Source organism: Bubalus kerabau, chromosome 1 (assembly GCF_029407905.1).
Source record: "Bubalus kerabau isolate K-KA32 ecotype Philippines breed swamp buffalo chromosome 1, PCC_UOA_SB_1v2, whole genome shotgun sequence".
NCBI classification, from domain to species: Eukaryota; Metazoa; Chordata; class Mammalia; order Artiodactyla; family Bovidae; genus Bubalus; species Bubalus kerabau.
The window spans coordinates 196119846-196140236 of NC_073624.1; the positions used below are offsets into that span (position 1 = coordinate 196119846).

Consider the following 20391-nt stretch of genomic DNA (forward strand, 5'->3'; position numbering starts at 1 on the left):
ACTGCTGAGCTGATAAGTATTTCGAGGGTGTGTCATGAACTCTGCTCTTACTGATAACCATTTCAGCATCTGTTCATCTGTGAGGATTCTTTATGGAATGCCAGGGCATTCCATTTTTACCTTTTGGTAAGAATCAAAGAATGTTTGTAATTCAGACATTCTTCTTTCTGTTGGAATATGTAGATGCCCAGAAAGGAACAGGGGTTTACTTTCACTTGGAAGGCTGGAGAGTGGAAGGCCATGATGGTGGTAACAGACAGGACTTTAAGCTAGAAACTCCTGGGACTACTTCAAAGTGATCAGGCCTAAGTGGTCCTAAGACTAGTGAATCAATCTTCTTGCCAAGGTTGTGGAGTCAATAGACTTCTGACTTGAAAACCAAACCTTACAGTGTCCCCCTGGCCCTGAAATCGTTCTGAGTCTATTTCAAAACTCTTAATCCTCTTCCTCTTTCCCTCAAGAATCTATTTTCATGGGATGCTGGTTTTGAGATCTTCATTTTCCACTCCTGTGCAGAGAAGAGGTAACATAGCATGTCTGAGACTTCTAAGAAAGACCTGTTTGCAAGGTTGACTCTTAGTTGGCATTTGGGAATTTGGATTTTGGGGTATTTCCACTGTTCTCCACCTCACTGAGCCTAGAATATGCAGATAATATAATTTATGCCTATCATCTGCCTTTTTTTGGCTGCATCACACAGCTTGTGGAATCCTAGTTCCCCAACCAGGGATTGAATCAAAGCCCTCAGCTGTGAAAGTGTCGAGTCCTAACCACTGGACAACCATAGAATTCCCTGATCATCTGCCTTTTTTTTCTGAGAGTTTGTATTTGGAGTATGAACTAGGCAGAGGGTGCCTAAGTGACTAGCTGCCAATAAAAACCTTGGGTTCTGAATGTCTAATGGGCTTCTCTGGGCAGAAATATCATAAGCATGTTGCTACATTTTTGTTTCCGGGGGAGAAATGCATTCCCTGTAACCCAGGGAGGGAGAGAGCATTAGGAATCCTGTACACAGACTCCTGACTCCACCAGTATCTTTTCCCCTTATGGCCCAACTTACTATGTCACTGTAATAAATCCTAGCCACGTGTACAACCATATGCTGAGTTCTGTGAGTCTTTCTGGGGCTTCCCTGGTGGCTCAGATGGTAAAGAATCTCCCTGCAATATGAATCTCTGAGTGTGGGCTGTTGTGGGGGACCTCTGACACAACCCCTTTCTTATAGGACTCTAGTATTCCGATCCTAATGCTACACAATTCTGGTGAAAGGGTAAAAGGGAAGCATTTTTAAAAAGTTAAGTGGCAAATAAAGAAAATATTGACCTAGAAGTTCTGGTTCAGTAAAAACATGTCATTCCTTTTAAAAATCAGGAAGCCAATTTAAAGAGCTTGCCAGGTGGTTCAGTGTTAAAGACTCCACCTACCAATGCAGGAGATGCAGATTTGATCCCTGGGTTGGGAAGATTCCTTGGAGTAGGAAATGGCAACCCACTCCAGTTTTCTTGCGTGGGAAATTCCATGGGGAGAGGAGCCTGGCAGGCTACAGTCCATGGGGTCACGAAGAGTCAGATATGAGCACGCATGCACAAGCCAAATCATCAGTCATGGAAAACTTATTTACATACTTTATACTTACAGAATATGAACTTGCAAAAAAAATAAATGATTTCTTATAATCTTTCACTAGCATTTAAAAAAATAACAGCTTAATTGAGATATATGTCATATACCATCAAGTTCACTCTTTTGAAGGCTATGTGATTCAGGGGTCTTAGTATCACTATATAGAGTTATGAAGCTGTCACCACTAATTCCAGAACATTTTCATTACCACAAAATGAAACCCTGTCACCATTAGTAGTAAATCTCCATTGTCCCTTTTCCTTAGCCCTTGGTAACCACTAATCTATTTTCTATCTCCATAGATTTGCCTCTTCTGGACACTTCATATAAATAGAATGATGAAGTCTTTTGTCACTAACTTCTTTCATCCATGTTGTGACGTGTAACAGTACTTCATTCCTTTTTTATACCAAATAATATTCCATCTTGTGGATATACCACATTTTATTGATCAATAGATAGGCATTTGGGTTTTTTTCCAGTTTTTAGCTATTATGAATATTCATGTTCAAGTTTTGGCCTACACAGGTATTTTCAGTTATCTTGGGTATATACTTGGGAGTGGAATTGATGGGTCACACAGCTACTTTAAGTTTAGATTTTAGAGGAACTGCCAAATTTTTTCCAAAGTAGTTGTACCATTTTACACTCCCAACAACGTATGAGGGTTCCAGTTTCTCAAACATGCTCACTAACACTTGATTTTTTCTCTTTTTTGAGTATAGTCATTTTACTAGATGGGAAGTGGCATCTCGTTGTGGCTTTAATTTGTATTTTCCTAGTGAATGATACCGAGAAGGCAATGGCACCCCACTCCAGTACTCTTGCCTGGAAAATCCCATGGACGGAGGAGACTGGTAGGCTGCAGTCCATGGGGTCATGAAGAGTTGGACACGACTGAGCGACTTCACTTTCACTTTTCACTTTCATGCATTGGAGAAGGAAATGGCAGCCCACTCCAGTGTTCTTGCCTGGAGAATCCCAGGGACGGCGGAGCCTGGTGGGTTGCCGTCTATGGGGTCGCACAGAGTCGGACAGGACTGAAGCGACTCAGCAGCAGCAGCAGTGAATGATAATGTTGATCACCATATTACTTCTTATTGGACATTTATACATCTTCTCTGAAGAAAAAGCTGTTCAAATCTTTTACCCACTTAAAAATGAATTGTCTTTTCATTATTGAGTTCTTTATATATTCGAGATGCTATACTTTTATCAGATACACAGTTTATAACTATTTTCTTTCGTTCTGTGGGTTGTATTCATTTTCTTGATGGTCTTTGGCATTTATCGTTGATGAGGTCCAATTTATTATTTCTTTTGTAGCTTAGGTTTTTGGCGTCACATTTAATTCTCCAGTTTTGGTGGGGATTTAGATCACCCACTTACTTTAGAATGTCCACACCCATTAGCCAGCACCGTTACTCCATGATGGAAGGAGATTAAAAGTGGAAGGGGTTGGAGTATAGTGAGATAGAAAGAGCATGTGCCTAAAATCTAAAGATTGAGTCCAACTCATCTGTCATGGAATATAAGTACTTACTTTTCCAAACTTCAGCTTTCTATTTGCAAAATTGGGTAGTTCCTACTTCATAAGGCTATTGTGAAATTTGAATTAGCTAAATTGCAGAAAGAGTTTACCGTGGTACCTGGCACATAGGAGGTATCTAATATACACTAGGCTATTGTCATTTTTATTAAGAGAAGGTGGGACTGAGCCTGGACCTAATCAAGAATTACTCAATAGAAGTAGAGCTATCACTCTGTTTCTATGTATTTTGGATAGGCTGCTAAAACTACATAGAACTGCAGATTTGCTTATTATTATATAGTTTTCCAGCACTATGGAAAAACCTGATAGGCACACAGTAGGATAATTTTATTTCTTTTGAATTCAGGAATAAACAAAGCTATTTCTCTTTGGGATCCAAAGAAGAGACCTAGACCCAAAAAACTGTGGTGTCAGCATCACCATGTGTTTCTTATTATTTATCATTAATTTAGGGCCATTTGTACAACTATAAAATGAACAAAACTCCCTGTCACTTAGGTAAGGGACTTTAAAAATGGTCACTCAATATTTCCATTAAATATTTACCATACTTTACAACATTACTTTAGAACTAACCCAGTCATTTAGTGTTCACATAAACAGAGTGGTTTAGGGCATAAAAACATACTCTGTTTTATTATGATAAACCCAGATATTGAGGAAAGTTCAAAGTAAAATCATCTTAATAGGCTTCTTCTGTGTGGCAGATAGACTAATAAATGAGGCAGCTTCCAGTAGAAATATCTTATTGATACTTAAGAGAAAGAAGCTTTTTAATATCTTCTGTTTAACCAACTCAACCCAAAATTTTGTTATTTTATTCATCATCAAAAAGTTCAACTCTTGCTCAGTAATTGGCATAATTATACTTCTTAATGTGGAAATTTTAGCAAATATTAAAAACCCTTTTGAAAAAACCCATAATAATCCTATGCTGTGAAACATTTAAGCTATGCCACACGATTTTCTATTTCACTTGTTCTTAAGTTGCAATTCAGAAATATTCAGTGATTACTTCCGTCCTAAATAAGGCCAGAAGACTAGCCAATAAACTTAAGGGGATACAAAGATGAATAACACATTCTTTCTGACTAAAAATTTGGCATTTCAGTAGGTGATCTAGAGGCAACATGCTATCATTAATGGGAGAACGACAGTAGGATAAGATGAAAAATTTCATAAAGCCAATAAAACAATTTGTGAGGTGTTAGCCGAAGTTAGAAATCAGCCAAAGGTGTGTTAAGTAACATTTATTGCCTGGAAAATTCCATGGGCAGCTGAGCCTGGTGGTCTACAGTCCATGGGGTCACAAAGAGTTGGATATGACTGAGCATACAAGTTCACAGGTAGCACTTATATATGGTAGGCAGATTTCTAAGCACTTAAATCCAGTTACTCATTCAATCCTTACAATGGCTTTTTGAGGTAGGCGCTGTCACCCTTCCCCCACTTTAATAGGAGAGGTAAATGAAGTACAGACACGACAAGCTACTCAAATGAGGTGGGCTCCCAGACAATCTGGCTGAGGAATTGGTCTTCTTAACTACTCTCCTATGCTACTTCTTAACTCAAAGAAGAATTATTATTAGTAGAGTAGCTTTTGGATTTCTGGAACCTCTACTTCTTCAAAACTCCCCAGATGTGGGATATAATAATGCATATAAATAAAAGATCTGATAACTCCTTTCTCTCTTTTAAAGATGTTACCACCTTTATGTTTTACTCTAAAATTACATTCTACATTAAGCATATGTTACATACTCTAGTATATATGGATTATATAATGTGGTCATCTTGTATGACAGTATGAATGGTCTCCTTCAAAGTATGTCTGTGTAGGGAATACGTTTTATTTCCATATTTTCCAATTTTGGAAATACCCTTTCATACCATCACAATAGCTTCCTGCATAGATTTTTTTAAACTGTTAGATTATTTCCCATTTTGCTTTCATGAAATATTGATGATAATGTCTATTAGTCTTGATTGAAAACTTCAGCAACTACAGCAGGCTCAGTTTTGTAGGGTCTAAAGCCTAAACAATATGGAGGACTTCTTTCAGAAGCACTACAAAATTAGGTGCAAAGAATGAATATTGAATTAGAAGTGCTTCATTCTGATAGGACCTAAAAGTTTCAGCTTAATTAGCCTAAATGATAAAGCACCACTTCAGATAGTAACTAAAATAAAATTTGAAAAAATTCCACAAGAATAAAATACCCAAAAAGAATGCTTCACTTTTTTTTCCTCAGAAGGATCTTGTAATTTTAAACTTTATATATCACCTCATCTGATTTTTTTCTCCTTTTAATTTCTCAGTTGTCTGGAAAAACTTTATTCACAACAGATCTCTCCATTTTGTGAGATGAGGAAGAAGAAAGGGTCAGTGATTTGCTCTAGGTCACAGAAGCCTGTTAGGGGTCCTTCCACTATTCTTTTCAGCAGATGAATTTGAAGAAAGAATATTTTGTATCAGACACAAAGAAGCTTCTTTTCTTAGGGTCTTTAGTGTTACTTTACTGGAGAAGAAGCTAAGCTGGGACAAATTTACAACAAAGTGAAAGCCCAAAATGTGGAATTCCTGAGTACAGAACATTGTTGGACAAATTTACAACAAAGTTCAAAGCCCAAAGTGTGGAATTCCTGAGTACAGAACATTGTTTCACCTTGTAACTGGTAGCAATGTTGGGAAAACCTTTCATTTTGATGTGACACAGACATTTTGAACCTTTTTTTTTTTTTTTTTCCCCTAGAGATAATCACATCCCTCTCTGCCCCCTGCCTCCCCACAAAGTAGTGTAATTTTGAGGAAACTACTTAGCCCAGCATCTTGACAGCTGCTTGGCTCTTCAAGTTTGAATCTTAAATTCTCAAGTGTTTCCATGTTTCAAATAAATAAAAAAGTATTTTTTTTAAGCTTCATCTACTTTACCCCCCTGTTTTTAGCTCTCATTGAGTTGTTTTATTGTTTAGTTGACTTTGGGAAGATCTGGAGAAGGAAATGGCAACTCACTCCAGTATTCCCGCCTGAGAAATCCCATGGACAGAGGAGCCGGGCGGCCTCCAGTCCATGGGGTCACAAACAGTCGAACACGACTGAGCAACAAACATGCACACTCGTACATCTCCCGTGCAACAGCCCCTACCTACCCTGTTACCTGTGACCCTGTGAAAGTCAAAGTGAGAGGGATCTAACCGGGTCTCCTGCGTTGCAGGCAGAGTCTTGAAGGCTTAGCCAGGGGGACCATTAGTGGTCCTACTTAGTCATTGGTCAGCGCCGCAGCTGGACCCGCCCACAAGCAACCGCCAAAGAGCCGCCAGTTAGCGAGTACATTGAGTCAAAGGTGGGCCTGCGCAAAGTGGCGGTCTGCATACAGAGAGCAAGGTAAGAGGCCACTCCTGGCCTTCTACCCCAGACCCTCCAGTTCACAGGCTCTGGGCCAGCAGGTGAGTGGTGGGTGGGGGTTGGGGGTGGCAGGCCCAGGGAACAGGCTAAGAGCTATGTTTTGCAGGGCTCTAGAGCCCTCAGCAGGGCTGGTCGGGCCACGGTGGAGCCTCTCCCTGATCCCTGCCTCTGCGACCTAATGGCAGGAGCCGTTTGCTTAAGATGCAGTCTTCAGGACCTGGCTCCCATCATTTGTGTGGCCTGAGGAACCTGAGGGCCAGTTGGCTCCTGGGTGCCTGGCTCCCTCAGGGATGGCAGCTGGACAGGGTCTGGGAACCTGGCCCTGAGGGAGCTGCCTACTGATATGATATCTGCCTCCTTAGCCAGGACCGGGACCTTGGAGGGTGAAAACTATGCCTTGGGATCTTGCCCTTTCTTGTCAGAACAGAGAAAAACATTCATTTGGTAGAGATTTACGGGAACATCCTTACCTGACCATGACCCGAACTCAAGAACAAAGGATGTGACACCAAGAAGTTTGCAAAACTTATTACAAAAGGGCTTCGCTGAAAGCTTTCAGGGGGCTTGGGGGTTTTTAAGTCATAAGTGACCTGTCTCTTTCATGGTCCTGCAGTAAACCTTTCTCTGTTCCAAACTCTGACATTTTGGTATTGTTTGGCCTCTGTGTATTGGGCACATGGACTTTTGGTATTATTTATTGTTGTTGTTTAAGTTGTCATATCTGACTCTTGTCAACAAAGGTTCGTCTAGTCAAGGCTATGGTTTTTCCTGTGGTCATGTATGGATGTGAGAGTTGGACTGTGAAGAAGGCTGAGTGCCAAAGAATTGATGCTTTTGAACTGTGATGTTGGAGAAGACTCTTGAGAGTCCCTTGGACTGCAAGGAGATCCAACCAGTCCATTCTGAAGGAGATCAGCCCTGGGATTTCTTTGGAAGGAATGATGCTAAAGCTGAAACTCCAGTACTTTGGCCACCTCATGCGAAGGGTTGACTCATTGGAAAAGACTCTGATGCTGGGAGGGATTGGGGGCAGGAGGAGAAGGGGACGACAGAGGATGAGATGGCTGGATGGCATCACTGACTCAATGGACGTGAGTCTGAGTGAACTCCAGGAGTTGGTGATGGACAGGGAGGCCTGGAGTGCTGCGATTCATGGGGTCGCAAAGAGTCGGACACGACTGAGCGACTGATCTGATCTGATCTGATCTGGACTGATAGCCTGCCAGGCTCCTCTGTCCATAGGATTTCCCAGGCAAGAATACTGGAGTGGGTTGCCATTTCCTTCTCCAGGGGGTCTTCCCAACCCAGAAACTGAACTCTGGTTTCCTGCATTGCAGGTGGATTCTTTACCACTAAGTTATCTGGGAAGTCTATGGGGATAATAAAACAAATTGGGGGGGGGGACCCTTAAGATTTGACTCAGTGTCTGGATTATGACTTCCTGTTTGGGGACGACAGAGGATGAGATGGCTGGATGGCATCACTGACTCGATGGACGTGAGTCTGAGTAAACTCGGGAGTTGGTGATGGACAGGGAGGCCTGGCGTGCTGCGATTCATGGAGTCGCAAAGAGTCGGACACGACTGAGCGACTGAACTGAACTGAACTGATTGTATTTCTATAGTAACACTTCACCGACCTTGTCACTGTAACAGCAGTTCTTGAGTGCCCTGCTTGCCACATACTGCACATGCCTAATCCTCAAAACAGTCCTAAGAGGTCCTACTTGCCCCATTTTACAGATGAGAAAACTGAGGTTTGGAAAAATTAGGTAACTAAGGTAATGCAGTAAGTGCTGGAATTGTGATTCAAATATAGGTCTGAGTAACTCCAGGGCTCCTGCCCTTCCCTCATATATTACTGTTCAGATTAGAAATATGTAGTAGTTTTGGTGTCATCTACAAACTGCTGAGGTGCCCCGCCTCCACGATGGTCTCATGTGATCCCTCCCTTTCTTGGGTTTCTCCCATTTGATGGTCCCCATGCCCACTGAATACGCTGGGCCAACCTGTGTAACCAACAGGATATTGCAAAAATGCAAAATACTTGTTGGTTAAGTGTTGCTTGAGGGAACTACTATCCCAGGCAGAGAGAAAACAGGCACAGAGGCACGAAGCTATGAAAATGTGAGACATCTCTGAGGGATTATTTATTAAACTAAAAACCAATGTTTATTAAATTATTTATATTTATTAATTTAGTTTTAGAGTAATTAAGCTTATTAAGCTTAAATTAATTCAGTGTAGAATTAAGTTAAAATTAACCTTATATTTATGGAAACAGGAATTTCAGCCTATGTTGCTCCTCGTAGCCTTTTAGTTGTGTACTTTTCTCCTCTCTCTTCCCAATGGCAAGGGTAAAGCACTTGGGACCATAGTGAAGCAAACAGCAGTTGAGATCTAATAATGAATTAGAAGAAGAGTGAAATTAGTGTGAGAGTGAAAAGATTCTAGACTTGGAGTCAGAAGATCTGAGAGGTCATCTGACTTTGCCATTAGCTGCTCTCCCTGCACTGAGCATATTACCAACTTGTCTGCTCCTCCTCAGCCTTCCTGGGGTGTGGTCAGCAGCACCCCAGCAAGGGTCAGCTATTCTGGTCAACTCAGGGGAGCTCCTTATGTATCCATCATCCACCACCCTTCATTCATCCAACATTTATCATTGTTTAGCTTACGCCAGGAACTGTGCTGAGTGATTGGTTAGGAATAAAAGGCCGAGTGTAAGGAAGAGAGATATTAACAACAAGTAAGATTGAGTGTGTGATAAATGCAGTAATGAAAGTAAACAAAAGGTACAATGTAAGTCCAGAGAAAGGGGGATAAGGTCAGGGTAGACTTTCTGAAGGCAGTGGTACCTGGTCCAGCTTTGAAAGACAGCTCAGACTGTACTCTGCCCGTGTGTCGTAGCCAGTGTGTGTGTGTTAGTCAGTCAGTTGTGTCCAACTCTTGTAGGCAGAGAAGAAGGTTCAAAGGCCCAGAATTAGCATGTGTGGCTGGAATGTAGCCTCTCTGGGGTACAAACAGGGCAAGAGATGTGACAGAGAAGCCGACCAGGTCACAGAGTGCCCTCCTCACAGTCCAAAGGACAATGCTCAGAGATAAATCAACACTCTCGTATGATACGACCATTCCTGCTTCCAAGTTTCTTTTTCCTTTTGCAGGAGCATGGTTGGAGTGAGAAAGGCTTCCCAGGTGGTGCAGTGGTAAAGAACCCACCTGCCAAAGCAGGAGATTCCATAGACATGGGTTCGATCCCTGAGTTGGGAAGATCCTTTGGAGTAGGTAATGACAACCTGCTCCATTACCCTTGCCTGGAAAATTCCATGGACAGAGGAGCCTGACAGGCTACATGGGGTTGCAAAGAGTCTGACATGACTGAACACATATGCTTGGAGTGAGGCTTGTTCATGGCATCCTGTTCTGCCCCTTTGGGTTTGTTGGAGGGAATTAAGTAGGAGTTTCTTTTCCTCCAGGATCATCCTGGCAGCTGTGAGACTTCCACATTAGGAAAAGTTTATTTTGTCCCACTAAACATTTGAAATGTGTAGTTTATTTCTAGATCTAAGTATTGCAACATTGGGATTAACAGGAAATATGCTGTGGGAAATTATAGCTTGGAGAGTTCAGTCAATAATTTAATCTTCAAGGTACATGCACCTTCTCTACCTTTTATGGTTGTCTGAGTGTGTGTCTGTCTCCAGCAGAAACTGAAGTCCCTTGGAAATAGGAGCTGACTCTTTAGCCATTTCTTTTTTTTTTTTTTTAATTTTTTTCTTTTTATTTTAATTGGAGGCTAATTATTTTACAATATTGTAGCAGTTTTTGCCATACATTGACATGAATCAACCATGGGTGTACATGTGTTCCCCATCCTGAACCCCCCTCTCACCTCCCTCCCCATCCCATCCCTTCTTTAGCCATTTCTTTACTCCACAGGAGTCTCTCCTTATCATAGAGTTTCTTCTTTGTGCTAGGTGCTAGGGATACAGAGACAAGGATGTATTCCTGGCCTCTAAGAGCTCTAGGTGGCAAGTGAATATTACCATTATTACTCTCCCATTGCCTTATCATAATCACAACTAGTGTCAGAACATTTGCTGTGTGCCAAGCACTTTCTGTATTATCTCACTTAATACTCTCCACAATCCTATGATTATCTCCATTTTACAGTTGAGCAAAGTGAGGCACTGAGGAATTACACAGTTTAGAAAGTGATTAAACCAGATGTACACCAAGCAGTACTCCCTAGACAGAGCATCCTTACCCATAGATCTTAGAAAGTATTCTATAACTTTCTAATAAATGAAATTACCCACCATACTTGTTCTTTTGTTATTGCTCAAAAGCACATAGAGCAAATACCATTGTCTTTTAACATAAATTTAACTGAAACTCACAGGATCATAAAAGGACTAAATGTAAAAATCAGAATCCCAGAAAAGTCTTCTTAACTTCATTTTTTCAAACAGAGAATTATGCCTGTCTCTGAAACCAGTGTCCCCTGTGGGGTTATAAAAATCACCATGAAGAAACTGAATGAAATGACCCTTGAAGTTTGGATTTGATTTTTGGAAGTAGCCCAAATAATTGGAGCTAAGCCAGGTGAATAAATTGGTTAATGAAGTTGGATAACTATTTTGGTTTTGTAACTGGCTGCGTATTCACTGCATGAATTCATTTCATTGGTTCAGTTTTGCCATATGGCAACAACAGAAAACTTCTCTTCCTTTTCTGTTACTTGCTTTCCTCACCTAAGCAACATAGAGAGTAACCATAATCCATCTATTGCAGGAAAAAACCACCAAAGTTTATAAGGTCATATCTCTAAAAATTCCCATGAGTATGCCACAGTGCAAATAGAGGAGGCTATTATTGTTACTGCTGGCTTATGTAGAAACAGTTACTCATTACTTATGTACTTCTTGGCAGGGCTTTCAATCTCCCTCATCCAGCCCCATATAGATACACATGGAGGAAACTCCTAGAATTTCCACATCAGTTACCCTTGGCTGGTTTTATTTTGTTAAACATGGAGGAGAGGTAGGAGGGAGGAAGGGAGGGAAAGAGAGATAGAGAGGGAAGGAAAGAGATGAAGGCATGGAAATGAGTCTGACTTTTAAAAAAATCTGTTACAACAAAAAAACTCTTAATGAAAGTGGGACTTGAAGCTAAACTTATCCATATCCATAGATTTCCATGAAGTTTTAAGACCAAAAGGCTCAGATCTCCTGGAGAACACAGATACAGAAACAATTAGAATCAGGAGTATGTCAAGAGTTTGTGGATCGAAGGCTTATACTACTTTAGGGTCTTCTTTAAGAGAAATTAGGAACAAAAAATTAGGCATGAAAGGGAATATATATTTAGAAAGAGAAAAGAAGTCAAGTTATTAGTTTAGAAATAGCTGACAAACTCCATCAATATCTCCAAATCCAAAAAACTAATGTAACACTCTTATAAATTAACTGTCTGACATATTCTATGCTGTTTTATTTTTAACCGGTACTTGTTGATCCTTTCATATGACACAAGTTTTGTAATTTTCAATTAGAGATAATACAGTCTTTTCTCTAGAAAAAGTTTGAAATTGAAAGTGTTAGTCACTCAGTCATGTGCAACTCTTTGCAACCCCATGGACTGTAGCCTGCCAGGCTCCTCCATCCATAGGATTTTTTCAAGCAAAAATTCTGGAGTGGGTTGCCATTTCCTTCTCCAGGGGATCTTCCTGACCCAGGGATTGAACCTGAGACTCCTGCATTGCCAGCAGACTCTTTACCATCTGAGCCACGGGGGAAGCCATGAGTTTTATCAATAGGTTAGACATTTTCAGACAGTTTCAAACCTGTTCTTGATATTGTCATGCTAAGCGGAGAAGGCGATGGCACCCCACTCCAGTACTCTTGCCTGGAAAATCCCATGGGCGGAGGAGCCTGGTAGGCTGCAGTCCATGGGGTCGCGAAGAGTCGGACGCGACTGAGCGACTTCTCTTTGACTTTTCACTTTCATGCATTGGAGAAGGAAATGGCAACCCACTCCAGGGTTCTTGCCTGGAGAATCCCAGGGACGGGGAGCCTGATAGGCTGCCGTCTATGGGGTTGCACAGAGTTGGACATGACTGAAGCAACTTAGCAGCAGTAGCAGCAAGATGTACTATGTGACACAGACACAATGGCTGCTTTTAGTATTACCTTGGGTTTGTGCTCCATAAAGAATTCTGATAAATTGTGTAATGAGCATAAATAAAATTTGGTATACTTATATCAGCTGCATTATGAAGCATCAAGTCATAACAGGAGAGAGAATTTCTGGTTTGACTTGGTGTTAGTGAGAACAGAACCCAGAAGTTACAATTTACACGTGTGATGATGGGAAGACCTTGCCGGAGACAACCTTCGGCTCTGTACATTTCCAACTTAATTTCTCTTCTATTACCTACGTGCTTCTGATGCATGGCACTTGTAGGACATGTTTATATGATGGAATCATCTTTGGTCCTGCACCTTTTTCCCCTCTAATGTTTATTTATTTATTTGGCCATCACAGGTTTTAGTTTCAGCATGTGGGATCTTCACTGTGGCACGTGAACTCTCAGTTGTGGCATGTGGCATCTAGTTTCCTGACAAGGATTCAAACCTGGGCTCCCTGCATTTGGAGCACAGAGTTTTAGCCACTGGACCACCAGCGTAGTCCCTGTTCCTGCACTTCTGTGTCACCAAGGAAGGTGAATTTGCTTAGTGGAGTATTCCTGGAAGCCAGGAGGACTAGTGATAACTTAGCACATAGAAATGATGGCAAATCCCATCAATATATTCCACTTATCTCTAATTAAATGTATCTCCAAACAACTTCCCCTTAGTTCACAGTGCCAAAAATGCCCTTGGCTACCTGACTGGAGGGGACATGTAACAGAGAGAAAATTGAAATGAAGAGAAGGCAATTATAATTGTAGTTAAAATATTATCTGAAAAGTTTATTAAAATGTACAACTACATGAATATCTTGCTAGGGACATTCCCAGGGCCTTGGAAGGGCCCAAATAAGTGAAGGTAGAAGATTAAGCTTCTTTGGTTTTATAATAAATACTTGCCTTTTGACAATTCACTCTGATACATAGTTAATATGGGATAATAAGAAAAGGCTTCTAGTTTTGAGGGCAGAAGTAAGGGGGCAAGGGAAGAGCTTTGATGTTATACTAAACCTTTCAGGAGGTGCATCTGGAAAGGTGAATGGGAATTTTCAGACTTACTCCATTTACAAAAGCCTGGTAATAGGCTTGAGCATGTGTATTGTGAGAATCATTAGACAGTAGGGAAGTATCTGGCACAGTTTGGGAAGGAGACTGTAGGTCCCTCCTCTTCTGGCAATGTTAGTGCTGGGGAGTTCTCTTTTCTTCTTGGAAAATTCTAACTCTTCCATCGAAGAGGCCTCTTCCTCTGTATGCCACCTCCTCATTCTAACTTCTACTACATCTTTGTACCCCAAGGCCCAGCAGAGTTCACTGATCCTGCCATCTTGCCCTCACCTGCTCACCTGACCCCACCTCACCTCACTCCATTCACTGAAATACTTGCCTCATACTCAGGACACTATTATCTTTCCCCTTAACACAGTCCTGCTTTCTTTGATTGCTAGCCTTCACCCCCGTTCCTGGAGAAGGAAGCCCATTTCCTAAAACTCAACCTCCCTTTAGCTTCTAAATGTCACTCAACTCTTCAACTCCTGTGAACAGGAGCTAAGGCCATGGGGCTTACCTAGTAAAAATGGATCAAGGTATAGTATCTACTATGTTCCTGTTCTTCAAGTACCAAATAGTCTTCTATCCTTTCCCTAATTGCAGAAATGGGACTGGCTAAGAAAAAGCAAGGCTCTTGGGAGGGGAGAGTGGAAAGGAAGAAGGGTCAACATCTCCTCTACCACTCACTGATGACAACTGATGAGCAGAGGAGTGGAAGCAGAGTCGTTGGAGCCACTACGAGGAGGCACAGTGAAAGTGACTCAAGGCTGTTTTGAACCTACCAAGTTCATCGTCCACTGCAGCCTGGAGGTTCCCCAAACCATAGCCCAGCACTGGGTCCATCTTAGTTTCACATTCCAGCTTGGTACTGCCCCATATTTGCCCTCTTTTGTTGTCATCCTGGCCCTTGTTTATACCCCCAAAGCCCATGGCACTCCTTTTAACACATTAGCTTCACTGGCAACTTTCATCTTTGTCTAAAATGGAAATAGACTGACAATCTAAAATGAAATATTTTGGAGAAACAAATTTTTAAAAAGCAATAGACCTAATGGCTAATTTGTATAGTAAATCTCCAAAAACTAATTTAAAAATACCTGATTTTTATTTGCTGAATGACTAGTTTATTGAACTGTTAATTCATCAGAGCCTTTTCCAGTCTATTTATGAAGCTTAAAGCAATTCGTGTTTTTCAAGACCTTCCAGTGTTCTGTATTTTGGGAAATGATGACTTCTCATGAACTTCAAATGAAGTGCTATATGCTTTATGAATGCCAGAGATTTTCAAATGAGGATTATCTTAGTGGAGGCCGGAAAAGCACTCAATAGTTTCAACAACCTTTTAAAAAAACCTCAACAAGAAGGAAACTTCTTTAACCTCAGAAAAGTTGATAAAATCTGAAATAAAAGCATTCCCTTTTAAATTAGGAACAAAATGAAAAAGCCTGGAATTACTATTTATATTCAACATTATATGGAGTTTCTTGTTGTATAATTAAATAAAAAAGATTTAAAAGGACTAAAGTTCAGAAAGGTAAAAAATTTTTTTAAATTTCAAATAATATTATTGTCTACAAAAAACACAGTCTACAGATTATTAACATTAATAAGATTTAGCAAGAATGTGGAACATAAGATCAATTTAGAAATTCAATTATATTTCTGTACAACATCAACAAAATAAAATGCAATTAAAATTTCCAAAAACAACAAAGGTGTAAAGTACCTAGGAATAAGTCTAACAAATGATGTGCAAGACTTCTGTGTAGAATTCTCTAAAACTTTATCAAAGGATATTAAAGATGTAATAAATGGAGGCACCATCATGTATATGAGTAGGTATATTGAACACCATAAAATGTCACATTTTCTCAAATTGAGCAATAGATTTTCTGCAATTTCAACTTTTAAAATAAATCTTTACTTGACAAGCCACATTCTAAAATTTAAATGGAAGATCAAAGGGTCAAAAGTAGCAAATCACTTCTGAAGTAGGTAAGAAGTCTTGTCTTATCAGATAAAAAACTTTCCTTGTAAGTAACAGTAATGAAGACAGCAATGTGTCATAGAGCTGCATTGCAGATTAATGGGGAAGGAAAGACTATTCGATAAATAAGGTGGGAGGATTCATTATCCATATAAATGATTAGATGATTCCTTAATTCACACCAGAAACAAAAATAATTCCAAATACATGTGCTGTACTGTGCTTAGTGGCTTAGTCACGTCTGACTCTTTGTGACCCCCTGGACTGTGGCCTGCCAGGCTCCTCTGTCCATAGAATTCTCCAGGCAGGAATACTGGAGTGGGTTGCCATGCTCTGCTCCAGGGGATCTTCCTAACCCAGGGATCGAACCCAGGTCTCCTGCCTTGCAGATGGATTCTTTATGGTCTAAGCCACCAGGGAAGAATTCATTATCCCTATAAATGATTAGATGATGCCTTAATTCACACCAGAAACAAAAATAAATTCCAAATACATAAAGGATCCTAGTTTGAAAAGAAAACATATTTTTAGAAGAAAATACACGAGCACATTCTTTTAACCTCAGAATGGAAGGAGTTCTTAAGTTACAGAAAGTGCAAATTATTAAGAAAATGAGATATCACCTCACACCAGTCAGAACAGCTATTATCAGAAAGACAAAAAATAACCAGCATTGGTGAGGCTATGGAAAAAAGGGAAACTTCATGCACTGTTGGTGGGAATGTAAATTGGTACAGCCACTATGAAAAACCATATGGAGGTACTTCACAAACTTAAAAATAGAACTACCATACAATTCAGTATTTTTACTCCTGGGTATTTATACAAAGAAAATAAAAACACTAATTCAAATAGATGTATGCACTTCAGTGTTCATAGCAGCATTATTTATAAAAGTCAAGATATGGAAGCAACCTAAGTGTCCGTCAACAGAAGAATGGATAAATGTTTTGGTATATATATACAACAGAATATTACTCATATACTATAAAAAGATCGAAATTTTGTCATCAACAACAGGAGTGGACCTGCAGGACATTACATTTAGTGAAATAAGTCAAATAAGTCAGAGAAAGACAATGTATGATTTGACTTATATGTGAAATCTAAGAAATGAAAAAATATAACAAAACAGTAATAGACTCACAGATACAGAGAACAAACCAGTGATTACCAGAGAGGAGAGTGGTAGGGTCAGGGACAAAATAGGTCAAGGTGATTAAAAGATACAAGCTACTAGGTATAAAATAAATAATTGACAAGGATGTAATGTTTAGCACAGGGAATATAGTCAATATTTTATAGTAACTTTGTATGGAGTACAGTTTATGAAAGTATTGAATTACCATGTTGTACACCTGAAATGTTGTAAGTCAACTATACTTCAATAAAAAAAAAGCAAACTAATAAGTTAAAAATAAGAGCTCAGACATAATAGGCAACTTGAACAGACAAGTCATATGCTGGAATAAAACATTTGCAACATACAAAGCTAACAAAAGATCAGTATTGGGAGTATTTCAAAAGCTATCTAAAAATAAGGAAAAATTAGTAATCTCTCTCCATTTCTGCTTCCCCAAAGGGTCATACATTCATAAACAGTAATTTAAAAGAGGAAATGAAAATGACCAATAAACATACTGAAAAGATGCTTCTCTTGTCTTAATAAGAGACATGCTCATTAAAACCGTTTATTTTGAGATGCCATTTCACACCCTCCAGATTAGAAAAAAATGAAAATTTAGATAATGGCAATGTTGATGAAGCAGAATAACTGCTGGTAGTAGCCTCAATGACACAGTACTTTGAAATGGAATCTGACATAATGAGTAAAGTTAATCATGTCCATAAAATGCCCCACTGTTCCTCTCCTAGGTAGGAACCTTGGAGACAGTCTTGCACAAGCACACCGGACATCTGGGCAAGATGGAACATTGCTTGAATGAGCAACAAACAGGAAATATCCAGAGAGGGGCAAAAGGGAACATCACATCATGATACTCCCCTAAATCTTCTAGTGGTTTCCCACCTCAATTAGAGTAGAATTTTAAACTCCTCATCCTCTGCTTGTCTATCTGATTTCATCAGGTGCCCATTGTGGTTCCTCAGGACACATGTCTTCTCCACTTCAGAGCAACTTGCTCCTTTCCAGTAATTTTGTGCTTGGCTTTTTCATCCTCAAAGTCAGCCTAAATATCACTTGGAGAGTCCTTGACTTGCCACTTCATCTAAAGTAGTTTTTCCCATCTTATTTTCCATCTCTGCCTTGTAATTGTTTCCTATAATAATATATATTAATATTTAAATTATGCATGTATATATGCATTAATTCATAGTTGTTTTTTTTTTTGCCTATGTTCAATGTTAAACTCATAACTTTTATGAGGACAGGGACTAGGTCTATCTTGCTTTTGATTGTACTTGCTGTGTCTTCCACATAGCCTGGCATATAATACTTAGTCAATAAATCTTTGTTGAACTGAATGATTGAATGAAAAAACTGCATAAATTCTATGTGTCTGTTTGAGTAGTTTGTTGATCTGAGGGTACATTTGATTAGTTCATGGGAAAGATAATGGGATAATACAACAGCCACATAAATTCCCAACATTTATTTAGAAGGTAAAGGAAAGTGTTTATCTTTTTTGATTCTTATTTAAATTGAAGTATATTTAATCTTCAAGGTTGTGTCAGTTTCAGGTGTACAGCAAAGTGATTCTGTTATATGTATATGGATATTTTTTTCAGATTCTTTTTCCTTATAGGTTACCACAAGATTTTGAGTATAGTTCCCTGTGCTCTACAGTAGGTCCTTGTTGGTTTCTATCTGATTTTTGACCTCAAATAATTAACCAACACATGACTGAGTGCTTCAAAAAATTATTTTAAAAGATTTTATACACAATATGTTAAGTAGATCTTTAAACTAGACTAAAACTCAAGAGCCAAAATATTTGGAGGTATGAATAATGTTTTAAGATAGGTTCCAATACACATAAAAAAAAACCTTACATATACTAATATATAGATTTAATGTTGAATATTCAAAGATGCAGGTAAAATAGGCCTGGGCTCTTTTTAAAAAGTCTTAAATATGGATTGATTCAGGTTTTTATTTTATTAGTATTCCATTTATCTATATTTATTTAGGTCATATGTATTATATTTACTTAAATTATATTTTGCATATTTTATACATTTTAATAGTTTTATACATTTAATTTAATTTTTCCTGTTTAGATCTTGAGCTACAAGAAGAGTTTGCACTACAGTCAATGTAAAAGAAGGATTGGGTAGGCAAAGCAATTAAAGAAACAAATTTCAGGAAAATATGGAAATAATCCAGGAGTTTTACATTTTCAATCAGAATTGTACTCTTACTCAAACAATTATAATGCAAGTAAGGTAGATTTATTTTACTGATGGATGGAAAAATTAAACTAACTTTAAATAGATGTATTGAGAAACATTTTATGTAAATTCAGGCTCTTGATGTCAAAAACTTTTAAAAAATGAATTTGTCTTCCTAAACTGACAGTCTAATATGTGAATGCTATTAGTGGGATTTCTTTATTTTCTATTTAATTTTTAAAAGCTATAATTTTGAGTACTTTTTTGCATAAATGATTTAAAATGATTAAAAAATAAATCAGACGATTGACTTTCTGGATATGGTGCTATGCAAAAGTGAAGTTCAGATGTGGAGGTTCCTCTTCTACCTTGACTTGATTACTTTACATGGAAGTTACATTAACATTTACATCAGATGGAAAGTAAATTTTAGGTGGTTAGCATGCTGTAATGTATATAGAAGTAGAAATAAAATGTTATAAACATGAAACATAATATTATAGACCAACGTCACCTCCATTAAAAAATTTACACCAAGGTTGGATGAGTTATAATCTATAAAGGTTTGATTGCATTGTATATCTGAAACTAACATAGTTTTGTAAATCAATTAAACCTCAATTTTAAAAAAGTTGGATGAAAAACTTTTTTTTGTAATAGATTTCCATCTGCATTTGGTTTCCCCATTGTATAAGTTGCTGGAGAATTATTCTGAGACAAATGAATGAAGAGTAGATAAATGAATTTTCATTAAAAATATAAATTATCAGAGTGGTGCTCATGTAGGTATTAACAATTATAGCTAAAAAAGATATGTTCTAAATCTAGTCAAAGCTGCTATAAATCGTTTTACAGTAAGTAGCAGGACCAGACCACAGCCAGTATTATTTTAACATTTAATTTAGCAAGCTCCAAAGAAGGAAACTGTTTTGATATTTTAATAATTACTGTTCTGATACTTGGGTTTCCTGGTGGCTTAGATGGTAAAGAAGCTGCCTGCAATGCAGGAGACCTGGGTTTGATCCCTGGGTTGGATCCCCTGGAGGGGGGCATAGCAACCCACTCCAGTATTCTTGCCTGGAGAATCCCCATGGACAGAGGAGCCTGGCAGGTTACAGTCCATGGGGTCACACAGAGTTGGAAACGACTGAATGACTAAGCACACAGCATATTCTGATACTTATACCATAATTTTGACAGCAAAGGGAGGTTTTTGGTTTAACCGTTTGATTCAATGGA

At 38.9% G+C, this 20391-nt stretch overlaps 1 long non-coding RNA gene across 1 annotated transcript; it reads left to right on the plus strand.

Annotated features, from left to right (window-relative positions):
• Positions 1-6510: 6510 nt before the first annotated feature.
• Positions 6511-15306, plus strand: LOC129629050 (uncharacterized). The gene is made up of 3 exons (XR_008703059.1): positions 6511-6560; positions 13124-13301; positions 14418-15306. It is a non-coding gene; the product is annotated as an uncharacterized LOC129629050 (long non-coding RNA).
• Positions 15307-20391: the final 5085 nt, after the last annotated feature.